A 15,470-nucleotide genomic window follows, 5' to 3' on the forward strand; every position below is an offset into this window, starting at 1 on the left:
TGCGTTTTTGATCTATGTTGCTGCTGTACATAAAATCATTACTACAGTTGTTGTTGCTGTTGTTGTTGCTGCTGCTACTGTTATCGTCGTCACCGCCGCCGCCGCCGTCGTCGTCACTTTTGGTCATCGTAATGATTCTTACACTGTGGCAGCTGCTACTGTTGCTCTTTTATGTCACAATTGTTGGATACAAAGAGTTACACATTCTTCTCTTACACCACATGTCAGAAGACCCTAAGGTGAGTGGTGTTGCAACAATTGTAGCATTTAAGTCTCCTGCTCTCCACTATAGCGCGATTCTACATTCTACTCTAGAAACAAATGTGGTCAAGGATTTTCACAAAGTGTACAGGTATTGTCAGTACCTCAGGTGCCATTTCCGATCAGTTGGTCTTAAAAGTGGAACTGCTGTTTACTCCTTCATCACACTCCTCAATCGCTGTCACTGGCTGCTCCGGGTCCAACTCCGGCAGAGTTATCCTCGACGCTTAACGCCCCATCTATGTTCACAAGAGGATGAATTCTTCCAGTGCCTGGAGAGCAGAGTTGACGTCAGATGAGGGTTTAGCAGATATACAGACCAAAAGAAGAATCTTTCAAGGGGTCAGTCTCTCCCCTGTCTTGTTTACGATAACACTAATCCCTTTGCCGATTGAGCAAAGTTAAGAAAGGATACTCACAAGGAAAGAAGAGAAGAAAAGTGAATGATCTTTATATGCATGAGTGAAAGCTTTGTGGCAAAGAGAAAGATTAAAATGCTTATTTAATGCAACCGTAAGAATATTTAGTAGCAACATTCGGATGACATTCGGAGTCATGAAATGTTTTATGACGGAAAACCCGTAAAAAGTTCTGGAATAGATCTACCTAATGATGAGGATATAAATCCTTAAATGCAAAAGAAGCATTAATATCTGGAAATACGGCAAAGCAACAAAATCAAAAATGCAAAAGTTAAGGAAGCCTTTAGTAATGGCTGTTTTCGCAGAAAATGAGTTTTTAAATCTAAATTGAATGCGGGTAACATCATGCAAGCAAAAAACATGAGGGTGGTATTACTAGTAAAGTATGAAGCAGAAATTATTGACTAGAGGTAGTATGAAGCTGAAGGATGTCGACGAGAAAACGAGGAAGCAGTTGATAATGCACAGAAGTATGCATTCGCAATCAAATGGGAACGCTTTGCGCAGGACAAAAGCAGAAGGAAGACGGTTAATGAAGACGGTTAATGAGTGCCGAAGATGTAGAAGAGACAGAGAATACAAGAAGAGGTTATATTTCGGAAGAAAAGCAGAAACACTCCTTAAGGATGTAATAAGTGAAAGATTATTCACAGAATCTGTAGAACTCAAAGAAAAATTGTAGAAAATGGGAAATTCATCTTTGAAAGAAAGAAGCTTCATTCTGTGTTTTGCTTTTGTTTTGTTTTTGGTCTTTAAGGCAAAAGAGATAAGAAATTACATTGACAGTTGGCTTTGGTTAAAGACAGGAATATTGAGGAAAGAGACCGAAGGAATAATTCTGAGAAGACAAGAATAGGCTCTAAGGTTAAACAGGATCAGGAGAACGATGGATCAACAGGACTGTTCACCCAAATGTAGAATGTGTGATAATTCAAACAAGACTGTTGTTTACTTTGTATTTGAATGTAGTTTAATCGACTTGACATGATACCAGAGTAAAAAAAAAATGGAAAGGAAAACGAAAAATGTGAAGTATTTTACCGACTTGGAATATGAAAACCTCAAATGATGGAACAAAAAAGTTAATAAGGTCATGATTCCAGCCAATTACCATTGGGGTGTTTAGAACACGGACAAAGAATTTGAGAACAAACGTTGGCAGTTTGGTAAAAAGAGACCGATATAATAAGTACTAGACCCTTCAAGGCGGTGCCCCAACATGTCCGCCGTCCAACGATTGTAACAAGCAAAATATAAAAGATGGAAGATACCTGTGAAGATTTTATATTATCTTCGAATTCCTTGATTCCATATTCAAATTTCTAATCCCACCTCACGCTGTGAAGAGATAGGGACCTCCTTTTATATTAACGGCAACTCAAAGGACACCGAGTGTGTTTGAAGAATATGATTTCTTTAAACGGACAAGCTGCAGAATAGTCCACATTTATGTACAACAATGGTTTCAAATTTTGACTCATGACCAGCACTTTAAGTCGGTTACATTGATCCTAACGCTCAGCTGATACTTATTTTATTGACAGCGAAAAAATGAAAGGTAAAGTCGACCCGGCAATATTTGAACTTAGAACGTTAAATTGGAAGAAACGCCACAAAGCATTTATTCCGGCGTGGTAACGATTCTGCCAGCTCGCCACTTTCGGTTTCAAATTTTGGTACATGGTCAACAATTTAAGGGAAGCAGATAAGCTGATCACATCAACCCCAGTACTTCGCTGATACTTTATTTTTTGTCCCCGAAAAGATAAAAGGTCAAGTTGACCTCGGAGGGTTACGAATTCAGAACGTAAAGAGTCGGAAGAAATGCCGTTAAGACTTTTGCCAAGCGTGCAGCCTTTTTTTTGTATGATAATAAAACTCGTGCATGCATCTTCCCCACTGGTTCTTTTATAATTATCATTAATTAATCTATAGCAGTTTATTTTCATTACGGTGCAGATGCTAATGCATTTTTAAAAATTCGTCGGGAATCGAACAAGTATACCGACACAACTGGAAAAGAAAACTGATTTTGTGTTTTCCAGTAACAGGCTACCACACTTCTTCAACATCTTTGTTATTGCTTTCTGAGATATTTTCTTTATTATTCCTTAAATTTAAATTCATACTTGTAATCCTATCAAATATTATGAAAAAATGATTATCTCCCTTGTACTAACTGTCCACTAGGTAACTCCACGCATAGCATATCATTCTTGAGATGATAGGCATATTAAATGTCCTTTCATCTTTATTCCAAGTTGTGTAACACCTATCAGAACGGCTCAAGTGTTGCTGAGACATATTACAGATTCGTTGAACATGGTTTTAAATCACTGAACATCTGGAACATTCAATGCAAGTTGCCTCCATATGACCAATTCTTTAACGAACGCTGAGTCTTCATATGTTTTTTGAAACCCTCCCTAAGGTTGAGACAACAACGGAATCTCTTCGTAGTTAAACAATATGTTAGAAATAGCAGCCAAAGTTCTTGTAAATCATACCTACTGTCTTTAATAAGGAAAGAACAGATTGGATAATAGTTTTACATACATACATAAAGGTACTGAATACTTACGCACATACATGTATGCATATATACACACACACGCACACGCACACGCACACGCACACGCACGCACGCACACACACACACACACACAAATATATATATACACACACACACATATATATATATATATATATATATATATATATATATATTTATATATGCAAACAGAAATACGTAAATATGCATATACATACACGAATATATATTTGTGCGTGTGTGTGTATATATATATATATATGTATATATGCATGTAAATTTGTATATGTGTGTACATACACATGCGCACGCGCACAAACACACACACACATACACACACACATATATATACACACGAATACACGCATACAGATACATATGAGTCTATATACATATATATATATGGGTGTGTGTGTATGTGTATATATATATATATATATATATATATATATATATATATATATAAACACACACACATACGAATGCCCACGCACACGCATACATACGTACGCACATGCATGCTTACGTAATCGGTGTGTGCATGCATATACTCTTGCATTTTCTTATGATAAAATAGACACAGAGTTAGCTAACTACTAAACTAATCTACTAACTGGAGTTTAAGCCACTTGAGACGAGCAAACAATGCTAAATATCTGAGAATTTATTCCTTACACCTCTCGCTACATGGTTCCTGTTCAGGTGAAGGTAATTATATTTGAAGAGAATATCTGCAACAGACTTCAACGCCCTTTAACGGTGCCCGTCTCCTCTTCTCTGCCATCCCTCTCTAACAATCTCTGTGCCAATCTGAATAACAGCGCTGAATTGGATTCGTTGGCGACCCTGTTGTATACCTAGCTGAATTATGCAAGTCACAACGAATCTACACTTGCTAGAAAAAGATACCAAATCTACCTGAAATCATGTGATCTCCTTATACTTTTTTTAACAAGATGTGTTGGATAATATAGCGTTAGGTAGACTAGATCTACGATAAATGTTGGTATGATCAAGATTTAAATACTTTTAGTTTTCTTTACTTTGTTTCAGCTATCGTAGACGAGACCATGTTGTAGTCTTGCCTTCAAATTCTTTGTTCATGTGTTTTTTCTCGATCAAAGCTGCTTAGACTTAAACAACAATGAAAAAACAACAGAATATTACGTATCGAGAGGCCTTTTATGTGGTTGCATCACCTGCAAGAAGTGACGGCTGAATCTCCCTTGTATCATCGTCTTATGAAACGTGATAATACTCACGTCTGAGATAACAGATGGACGCGTCAGACTACTTCTGATGAGAGACTGGCCTGAGGTTAAACATGAACAAAAACAATAACATCAGAAGACCAGTAGCGTAGTTTGAGGTAGAGGGCAGAGGGCGCTGCGCTTTTGGATCCACTGTTTAAGCTTGTATGACGTTGGGGGAGGCAACCTCAGGGGCTGCCACTGCAGAAGACACCAGGAATCGTGAGGAAGTTTCTACATTGTTGCTTTACCTGCAAGAAATAACAGCCAACTTTGCTTCAAATCACACGCTGTTGTCCTTAAAAATAGAAATCAATACGCATAAGAAATTGCAGCCAAATATATCCCTGAAATCACGCAATACCGTCGTTTAAAAAATAAAGCAAAGCATATTAGAAATTGCAGCCAATTCTCCCTCAAATCTTGCACAATTGTCCTTTAATAAATAGGACAGGACATATTAGAAATTGCAGCCAAATCTCGCTCAAATTATACTCTATCGTAGGCTAAAAGGAAAACGTCAAGACATTTGATAACGTAATTCAACATGTTATCTTTATTTCCGTTCTCTCCTGTCGCACGTATTGTTTTATCATTGACTCATTAAATGGTTCTAGCAGCATAATCAATTTTATTATGAGTAATGGCTGCTAGCTCCGCACTCAACTGCCACTCTCCTCCTTTTCTGGAGAATGTTGCGCCGTGACTGGTCTCCTACGACACTTCGTGTGCCGTGTCGTAACCGATCCCAAGGAAGAAAAGAAGCAGAAGAATTTCCGTTTCTTATACTGATACTTTATTGATGGACTCCAGAAAGCTGAAAGGCAAAGTTGACTTAGACACGATTTGAACTCAGGTCACAAAGAGACGAAGACAAATACGGCAAGGAGTTTTGTCTGACTCTGTAACAACTATGCCAATTCGCCGCCTAAGGTTACAAACGTTATACTATGTCTGAACATACATACATACATACATACATACATACATACATACATACATACATACATACATACATACATATAATATGACTATATATATAAAGCCGTTTGTCAAAAAGTTACCGATAGGATAAGTACCAAACTTTTTTTAAATGTTCTGGGGTCGATTTGTTCGACTACAGCCTTCAAGGTGGTACCCCAGCCTGGCCGCAGTTTAATGACTGAAACAGGTAAATGATATATAAATACACACACATACTCACTCACTCACTCACTCAGACATATATATATATATATATATAAGATTCTGTAGTCATAGCAAGAAAAATGGTTTTGATTAAAAGTCTGAGCTGAAACAAGACTCATCTGAAACTAAACAACACGAAAAGCAACAACAACCAAAAAAAAAAACTGAACTGCAAAGGCGACAATAATAGCAAGTACAACTCAAACAACATCAAAATCAACTACTAACAGATAGATAGATAGATAGATAGATAGATAGATAGATAGATAGATAGATAGATAGATAGATAGATAGATAGATAGATTCTTTTATATCTTATAGACTAAACGCTATAATATTAAGTAAAATAAGCTGTTTCTTGTATTTTTCATATTGTCTTTTACAATATATTTTGGTTTTAAAATGTCTACCGTCTAATTAGTTATAATGACGTAGTTTTTGTTTTCTGTGTTGTTCTTGTAGTACTCGTTGTCCTTGTTTATTAAACTTGTTATTGCTGTTTTTATTGGGTAATTTTTTAATATGAAGTTGTTCGTTTTGTCTGCTCTATTGTTGATTTTTGTATGTTGTTGTTGATGTTTTTTAATAAATTTAGCAGCTTTTTTTAAAATGGTTATATTATGTACTTCGTTATATTGTAACTGTTGTAATTGTTGTTGTTCTTCTTAGTGCTGCTATTATTGAATAAGCCCCAGGTCAGCTTTGATTGAGTAGGCCTACAGTCGAAGGCAATCCAGCCTTGATCATCCCGACTTTTACTTTTATTCAGATACAGTGTTATCTAAGACAACATTATGCCATTACGCAATGGCTTCCGCTTAAAGAGTGTGATTTGGTGCAGATTTGGCGGCAATTTCAAGATAGGTCAAACACACCCACACATACACGCACAAACACACCCACACATACACTCACACACACACACGAACATACACACATACACAAAGCTGGTGACTACACATATACACACAGGCGGAGACACTCAAAAGAATACATCTAGCTCAAAGGAAAGTCCTTATTCTTTCTTCAACAAGACATTCATCACAACATACACACCTATCAACTCACAGCTGGTCACTTTCCAAACATATTGAAAGGACCTGACAGAAACGTTAGCACGCCAGGCCAAATGCTTAGCGATATTTCGTCTGGCTTTACGTTCTGAGTTCAAATTCTGCCGAGGTCGACTTTGTCTTTCATCCTTTCAGGGTCGGTAAAGTAATTACCTTCTGGGGGTTGATCTAAGCGACTGGCCCCCCTCCCCAAAAATTACGGGCCTTGTGCCTAGAGTAGAAAAGATTCAACACATTACACACACACTCACACACGCATTCATACACACACACACACAGTTGGACATAGACCCATTCAATAAATGCTTTTTAGCCACTCCCTTGGCAGGAACACACAAAGATTTCTTTTAGACAATAGACACCCCTTCTCGCACTCTCTAACACTTTGAAATCTATACCAAACTATATTTAAAGAAGACTTCAAAGAAAAATCTCTAGACATGTTCTGGACCCCACCAGACAGAAGATAAACTGTTTTTACTTCAAAATGTTAAAAAATTTTACTGATTTTTGATAAGATGAGATACATCAAAACTGGTTATATTTTCTTTATATAATTTTTAAAATCATTTTTATTAAATTCCCTCTTAAATTGAAATATTTTAGACTTACTTCTGTGCTATTTCCACCTCCATCATATATATATATATATATATATATATATATATATATATATATATATATATATATATATATATATACGTGTTTAGCTAGCTAGCTAGCCAACTATTAATCTATCTATCTCTCTCTCTCTCTCTCTCTCTCTCTATATATATATATATATATATATATATATATATATATATATATTTCTCAGCTTGTTTGAATGTTTGTATTCCGTCTTATATTAAAGTCGTCCTATTTCCGCCCGTCCGCGTCTCTAATTTACCGGTTTGTCCTCGTTCCTTTGTGTACGACTGTTATTACAATAGTCTGACATTTTAGTTTTATGTAATTAGTTATTATGAAATAAATGATATTTTAAAACCTCGACATTCTAAACTTTTGTTCTCTTTTGGATTTCCATACTTGTCTAATCTAAACGAATTCGAATTTTTTAAATATAAATTACAGTTCAATTCATATTAATTTATTTATTTTTAGGATTCTCTCTAAAGTCCTTACTGAATGGCACGAGGAATATTCTAGCGAAGTTGAACATTTTATCTGGCTACCACAGTCCCTATGTCTCAATATTATTGAATATTTATGGTGCATTTTAGAAAAACAAGTGAGGAATCGATATCCTCCACCATCATCACCACAAGAACTAGAGACTGTTTTAACTGAAGAACGGGCAAAAATTCCTTTGTAAACAACTCGAACTTTGTACGAGTCCATACCTCATAGATTTCAAGCTGTAATTACTGCTAAAGGCGGTCCTACCCCATATTAAAATAAATTTGTTTGAAATTTTAAAGTGCTTCCATTATTTTGTCCACCCCACTGTATATATATATATATATACGACTGGCTTCTTTCAGTTTCCGTCTACCAAATCCACTCACAAGGCTTTAGTCGGCCCGAGGCTATAGTAGAAGACATTTGCCCAAAGTGTCACTCGGTGGAACTGAACCCGGAACCATGTGGTTGGGAAGCAAGCTTCTAACCAATCAGTCACGCCTGCACCTACGTATATGTATATTTTTGATATTTAGCAGAAGTAACAGAGTAACTCAAGGTCCGAGAGTTTCGTGTCAACTGTGGGTGTGTTTGCTTGGGTATGTGTGCCTCTGTGTGTGTGTGTGTGTGTGTGTGTGTGTGTGTGTGTGTGTGTGTGTGTGTGTGTGTGTCCTTTCTCTTTCTCTTTCTCACTCTCTCACTCATTTCTGTCTTTCTATCTCTCCTTCATCCTTTTCTCTCTGTCTTTCCTCCTATACACATACATATCTCTGCATGTATACATACATGTCCATATTATTAAAGCTAATTTCTGTTTCTGCGTGTCTGTGTTTCTGTGCATGCATGTGCCTCTGTGTGTGTGTGTGTGTGTGTGTGTGTGTGTGTGTGTGTGTGTGTGTGTGTGTGTGTGTGTGTGTGTGTGTGTGTGTGTGTGTAACCTTGACCTTGAAATTAAATCTGACCTGCAATTCAACCCTTACATGTTGCACAACGAAGTCTGTGAGAGAGAGACAGGGGAGTAGCGTGAGGTCCTTGAATTCAAATGATAAAATTGTATTGTTGCATCAGCCGACACGTCATTTCCCTTTCCTTTTGTTTTCCTTCTGCTAAGCAAGGCAAGCATCGTTCTTTTTGTCTATTTTGGGCAGACGTTGTTGCTGTGGCTATTGTTGCTGCTGTAGCTGTTGCGATTGTTGTTATTGTTGCTGCTACTGCTGCTGCTGCTGCTACTACTGTTGTTGTTGTCATTATTATTTAGCCTCCAACTCGGCTCTCAACGAGCAGACGTATGCTCAAACGCACTCTTGCCGTAGCCATCTCGTCTTTTATTCGTCATAAAACACTGTAGACTGTGACTCAATGTAGATTTAGTGTTATTCTTCAAAGCCACTTGTGAATCAGTTGAGTTCCAAAACTTTGAGAAACTTATATAGCTTCATTAAGATTCCTTTAAACTGGTGTGATTATAATCCCTTCGTAGGGATTAAAGGTGTTTCTTTGAATGAAAATATGTGTATTTACAAACATGTGTAGGAGAAGTGATTAGCACTTGCTGGGTGCTTCACAATTTCCATACACAGTACATGGAAGGAAAAAGGGGAGGACAAGATCTCTCTGGATAAATAACAGTAATTTATTTTCTCTGAATAAACATTCTATCTCTGGTTAGCGGTAGCCGTGAACGCCTAGGTGAAGAAGCAGCAGGGTTGGTCGTTAGACACAAAGTAATAAGGCATTGTCACAGACTCGCAGTGTCGCTCGCCAATAGATATCCTGCGTGTTCGTATCACGTCGGGGTCACCATTTTGTAAACGACCGTGCGAAAGGAGAGGTGACGAGAATGGCTCTTTTAGTACATTGCATGGTCGATACAAATAAAATACGAAGAAGGATAAATATGTATAAGTGCTAGAAGGAAAAGAGAGACACAACAGGGGTGGAATGTTTAAGAGAAGATTTTATTGATAGGTTAACATGTGTGTCTGTGTGTGCGTCATACAAACATAATAATAGACAGGCCGTCATGTATACATAATGTGTATGTGTGTGCAAGCATGGATGCATGCGTGTGCGATAAGTACAGAGCATAGAAAGAGTCTATAATGACGTTAGAAGAAAGTCCAGACACAAGGATGATAAATACCAGTTCGTAGTCAAGGTACACAGTAGTTGAAGTGCTGTATCAAGAAGTTGAGGCTGCAATGCAGAGCCGGGGAGAGGCACATGTTGTATAAGAAGTTGTGGCTACGATGCAGAGCCGGTATCTTGGTACAGATGGTTGTCGCAGTTTTTGTTATATTTCTGCTGCTTTTAAATAAAGCATATTACTCTACCTCTGGTATTTGAGTACTCTTTTTTCCACCTTGTTGCAATTTCCATCGCTAATCGACAGACTATACTGACGATCCTGCAGATATTTACTTATGTAAATTTTAACAGGTGAAACCATGGTACGTAAGTTAATCGTTTTTTTTTATTTAGTATTTTTTCATTTGTCTTGCCATTTTACAGTCTGTTGTGTCGCTGAATTTTTACTGAGAACATATATTTTTTTCGTGGTTAGATGATTCGGCATCTATTTCTAGCATATAGGAGTCCTCTTTTGCTGGTCATTCCTCTTATTTTTTTGTATGTAATATAATTTTAATCTTCGGATTTTTTTAATATGCTAGACCACTGGTTCTAATTGATCAATTTCTACCCTCATAAATAAATTTTATATATATATTTATATATACATATATTCTTTTATTTGTTTCAGTCATTTGACTGCGGCCATGTTGGAGCACCATCTTTGGTCGAAGAAATCGACCCCAAAACTCATTCTTTGTAAGCCTAGTATTTATTCTACCGGATCGTTTTCCGAACCGCTAAGTTACGGGGACGTAAACACACCAGCATCGGTTGTGAAGCGATGGTGGGGGACGAATGCAGAGAAACAAAGATACACACACACACACACACACACATATATATATATATATATATATATATATATATATACATACACACACATATATATATATATATATGTGTGTGTGTGTGTGTTTGTGTGTGTGTGTGTGTATCTGTATATATGTATGTATATATATACATATATGTGTCCATATATATATATATATATATATATATATAGTCGAAGCATGACTTCTCTCTTTTACTATTTTTATATGTATGTATGTATGTATGTATGCCATTGCTAATTTTCTCACAGACAATGGTAGTTGATAAATACTTCAAAGAGAAACTAACCGAAGGCCAACAAAAATACTTTTTTTCTATTCTTAAGCAAACAGAAACTCTATTTCCTTTGTTGGTAGTTATCTCATTTCACGATGTTTTAAAAGACACAAAGCACATTTATATCTTAATATTTATTATCTACGACGCGTAATTAAACTAAATAACTATAAATGGGGTCTGTTGGTGAATCAAACGCAGTTTTGATGTCTTCCTTTATTCGTTATCCCTTTTAATATGGGTCACTTTTAAAGAGAAAGCGTGTGTAAGTGAATGATAAGACTGTGTCGCTTGCATTGACTGTGAACGTACAGAGTTACCGATAAGGTAAGTGCAGTAATTCTCAATCGGGATCCATACTGGCCCTTTGTGGGTCCATAGAAGATTTTGTTGTTAAAATCTATCCGCAATAAATTGGTTATAGTTCTACAGTACACAAAATATATTAGCAATTCTTTTATACAATTCCTAATAATATTAGATTATAAAAACGCAGTAAGATTATATATATATATATATGCTTTATTTAAAAGCAGCAGAAATATAACAAAAAACTGTTACTCAGAGTTTCACGTTCCCGTTCATCGGACAGTTTATATATACATACAGCAAATAGCTACGGAGGCCCAGTAGAGTAAAACAGGAATAAAAGGGATCCATAGGCAAAAAAATGATTGAGAACTACAGGTATGCAGTCGGCGTGCAGTGATGTAGCTAGGGCGTGTGCCGCCCACTACAGCCCTTGTGTTTTTCCGCCCCTTCTGCCAGGCCTTCACAGCCTCTACAGGTTTATACGACAGACCCAAAGTACTGCCCCTGTCCCGCAAAAACGTCGACCGGTGTGTCACTTCACCTGTCATCAGTGTCCCATGATTAGGTTGTTATTTGGGGATATTATTGTATAAAAAAGAAACAAAACTCCGTTGCTGTGTTGTTCTGGCTAAACTATTTTTCTGTCATAAGCTGAGCCATGCTGCTTACAATGATATGAAGCGATGATTTATAGGAGGTTGAGGTCATAGGATAGTAAGGACATGCCGTGTGCTTTCGACTGTTCCTCTCACCTACTATTGGATGGTGCTCTTTTGTGTAAGCAGTGACACGGTCGACTAGAATAGTGATGACGTTGACTGTTATTTATTTTATTGATGGTGAGCTACAAATCTGTAAGGGATGTGTATTGTTCATTGAATAAGGAAGAACCAAGAAGGCTGCGAAAATATCTTAAGAGAATTACATAAATGGAGATATCAGGGAAATCTCAAGGGTGCTACATAATTTATACAAAGGAAATTGATATATAGATAGCAAATTAAAGAGAAACGGGTTCCTTCAGTGATTGAAGTGATCAAAGGAAAGAGAAGCTAACCAAAGCTATCAAAATGAAAAATATATTCAAGGCAAACTAACTGTTGAACAGATATGTCTCTTTAATACAGAAATAGATATTTGGAGCTAAGCAAAATGATTCTCGAGAAGCAGTTTCTCTGCAAGCTTGCGAGATGAAAATATTCTGGTCAGTGACATGAGAAAAGTGTTTCGGTGATATGAGAGAAGTGTTTCTCCTGGAAATGTCTGCCAGGAGAAAACAACACGTAAAGTGAAGACGCAACGATATTGTTTTACAAAAATGCGATACAAACGAGGTACTACCGTACGTTATAGTGCACAAGATATTGGTTGAACTATTTTACTTACATGCATAAACATTTAGTTACACATCTAAATACGATCAGTTGAGCAGAAGAAAAAAAGCCTTAGTGTTTACACACACATACACGCGCAGACACACACACACACTTATACAAACATACATAAATATTTTCTTTATAAAGGTACACTCGAGATTCATTGTCCGCTTATTTCGCATAAACACTGGTTATAGCCCCATTAATTTTTAATTAGTTGCAGAGCACTTCTGTTGAATAAATGTCTCGGTTAGATTAATGGAAGGTATGCCTTGTGAGGTTCATACGCATCTAGTAAGCGCGCGCGTGTGCTTTGGTGTAGATATGTGTCTACATGCGTGTGTGTGTGTGTGTGTGTGTACATATACACAAATACTGACGCAGAAACGCATGAATACGTGCGTACGTGTCAGGGTGTACAAGAGCGGGAGGGAAAGACAGAGAGAAACAGACGGAAGAGTGAGAAGGGAACAGACATCAAATTAAAAGAGAGAGATAGAGACAAACAGAGAAAGAGGATTTTTTTCTGAATGAACATTTGAACAACAATAACACTCACCTTCTGATAGAAGCAAAATACCCCTTTTGTCTTGCAGAGTAGCTCTTATCTTTCTGACAAGAGCCCTGGTCCCGTTCTTTGCCCTAAACCAGTCGACCATTGATCACTCTGAAGTAGATTTTGACTAGGAGATTCCGTAATTAAATTGACACGGTCTCCTTTTGTTTGATTGCAGCGCCCCTTTCCCGCCAGTCTGTCTCCTGTTTGATGAAGCTGATCAACATTCTTGGCGATAAATAGACTTTGTGTAAGAGTATATAATCGGAAGGTGTATAGTTCTCAGTGTAGTGTGTGTGTGTGAAAGATAGAGATACTGTGTGCCTGTGTGGACGCGCTTGTGAAGAATTTAAATGATTAAATACAAAAGAGACATACATACGTACATACATACATACATACATATATACATACATACATACATACATACATACATACATACATACATACATACATACATACATACATACATACATGGTGCGTCAGGTATTGGAGAACAAGATATTTAAATTAGGAAAACAAAAATATTCATCAGAAAAAAACAACATAATTTCATAGAATTTTTTTACGCATAATCTTATATACACATGGCAAATGGCTTTCAATAAAACTGCCATCGGCCTCGATTACTGCCTCGATACGGCTTCTGAAACAACTAAATACACTGATCAGTTGACCTTTATTCTTATTGGTCATAATGTCCCTAACAGCTGACATCAACAAGTTCTTGGTATTGTGAGCTTGCTTGTTGGTTTCCCTCTCGACAATGTCTCAGATATAGTTGCCAAGAAGAGGGGTTAAATCAGAAGAGCTAAGAGGCCAAATATTAGGAGTAACATAATCATGAAAATTCTCGGCCTATATATATATATATGTAGTGGATCTTGCATGCATGAAGTGGATTAGGCGTAGGAGTGGCTGTGTGGTAAGTAACTTGCTTACGAACCACATGGTTCCGGGTTCAGTCCCACTGCGTGGCACCTTGGGCAAGTGTCTTCAACTATAGCCTCGAGCCGACCAAAGCCTTGTGAGTGGATTTGGTAGACGGAAACTGAAAGAAGCCCGTCGTATATATGTATATATATATATGTAAAAGCAGTAAAATGTGACAACCGATGCAGACTTTGTGGAGTTCACTCTGAAGATATCACCCATATCATAAGCAGTTGTCCGAAAATATTATCACGGTTTATCTACCGATGAGACATGATGTAGTAGTTCGGACACTTTGTATTGAAATCCGTCGGAGGGATAATCCCGCGGATAAAGAAATAAGAACCCACAACATGGTAAAAACCATAGCCACTCATAACTAAAAGGAATACAGGTTGAATGTTCCAGTGAAGATCTCAATAAAATGTAAACACAACAGACATGATATAATGATTTGGGAAAGAGAAAGAGAAACTGTGCACAGCTGTGGAAATTAGCGGCCCAGAGGATGTTAACATAAAGCTGAAGATCAGTGAAAAAAAGAATACTTATGCTGAACTATTGAGAAATATGTAGTTACTCTATCCAGACTATAAGTTCAGGCTTATACCTGTAATTATTGGGGCCCACGGATATGTAACACAGCCTAAATACCAATCTTGAGAAATTAGGCTTCTCAAAACCAGAAAACTAATTCGAGACAGATCCAGTTCATTACTAGAACTGTAAAAATCTGTAAAACACACACACACATACATACATGCATACATACATATACAGTATATATATATATATATATATATATATATATATATATACTAGCAGAAATACCCGGCGTTGCCCGGGTTAAAGAGAATAATGAAATCTAAAAACACCATCTAGACTACGCATCATCTTTATATATAGAGATGTATATACACACACGCACCCAAACACACGTATATATATGTATATCAATATAAATATATGAAAGTCAATGAAATTTCGTAAAAGGTGATCATGTACATACTTTTTTGCTGTTGTGATTATAACACCTCGTTGTAAACAATGTTCCTTGTTTTCCCTTGTGGAGTATATACAAATAGGTTTTTTTGCTGCCCACTCTTGAGCAGCCAACATACAGTTGTCCATGTGAGAAGCAGGGCTCTTCCAAGAGAAGACCAGCTACAGACAGTGTTTGACCCTG

This window comes from Octopus bimaculoides, chromosome 11 (assembly GCF_046866305.1).
Source record: "Octopus bimaculoides isolate indiv1 chromosome 11, ASM4686630v1, whole genome shotgun sequence".
NCBI classification, from domain to species: Eukaryota; Metazoa; Mollusca; class Cephalopoda; order Octopoda; family Octopodidae; genus Octopus; species Octopus bimaculoides.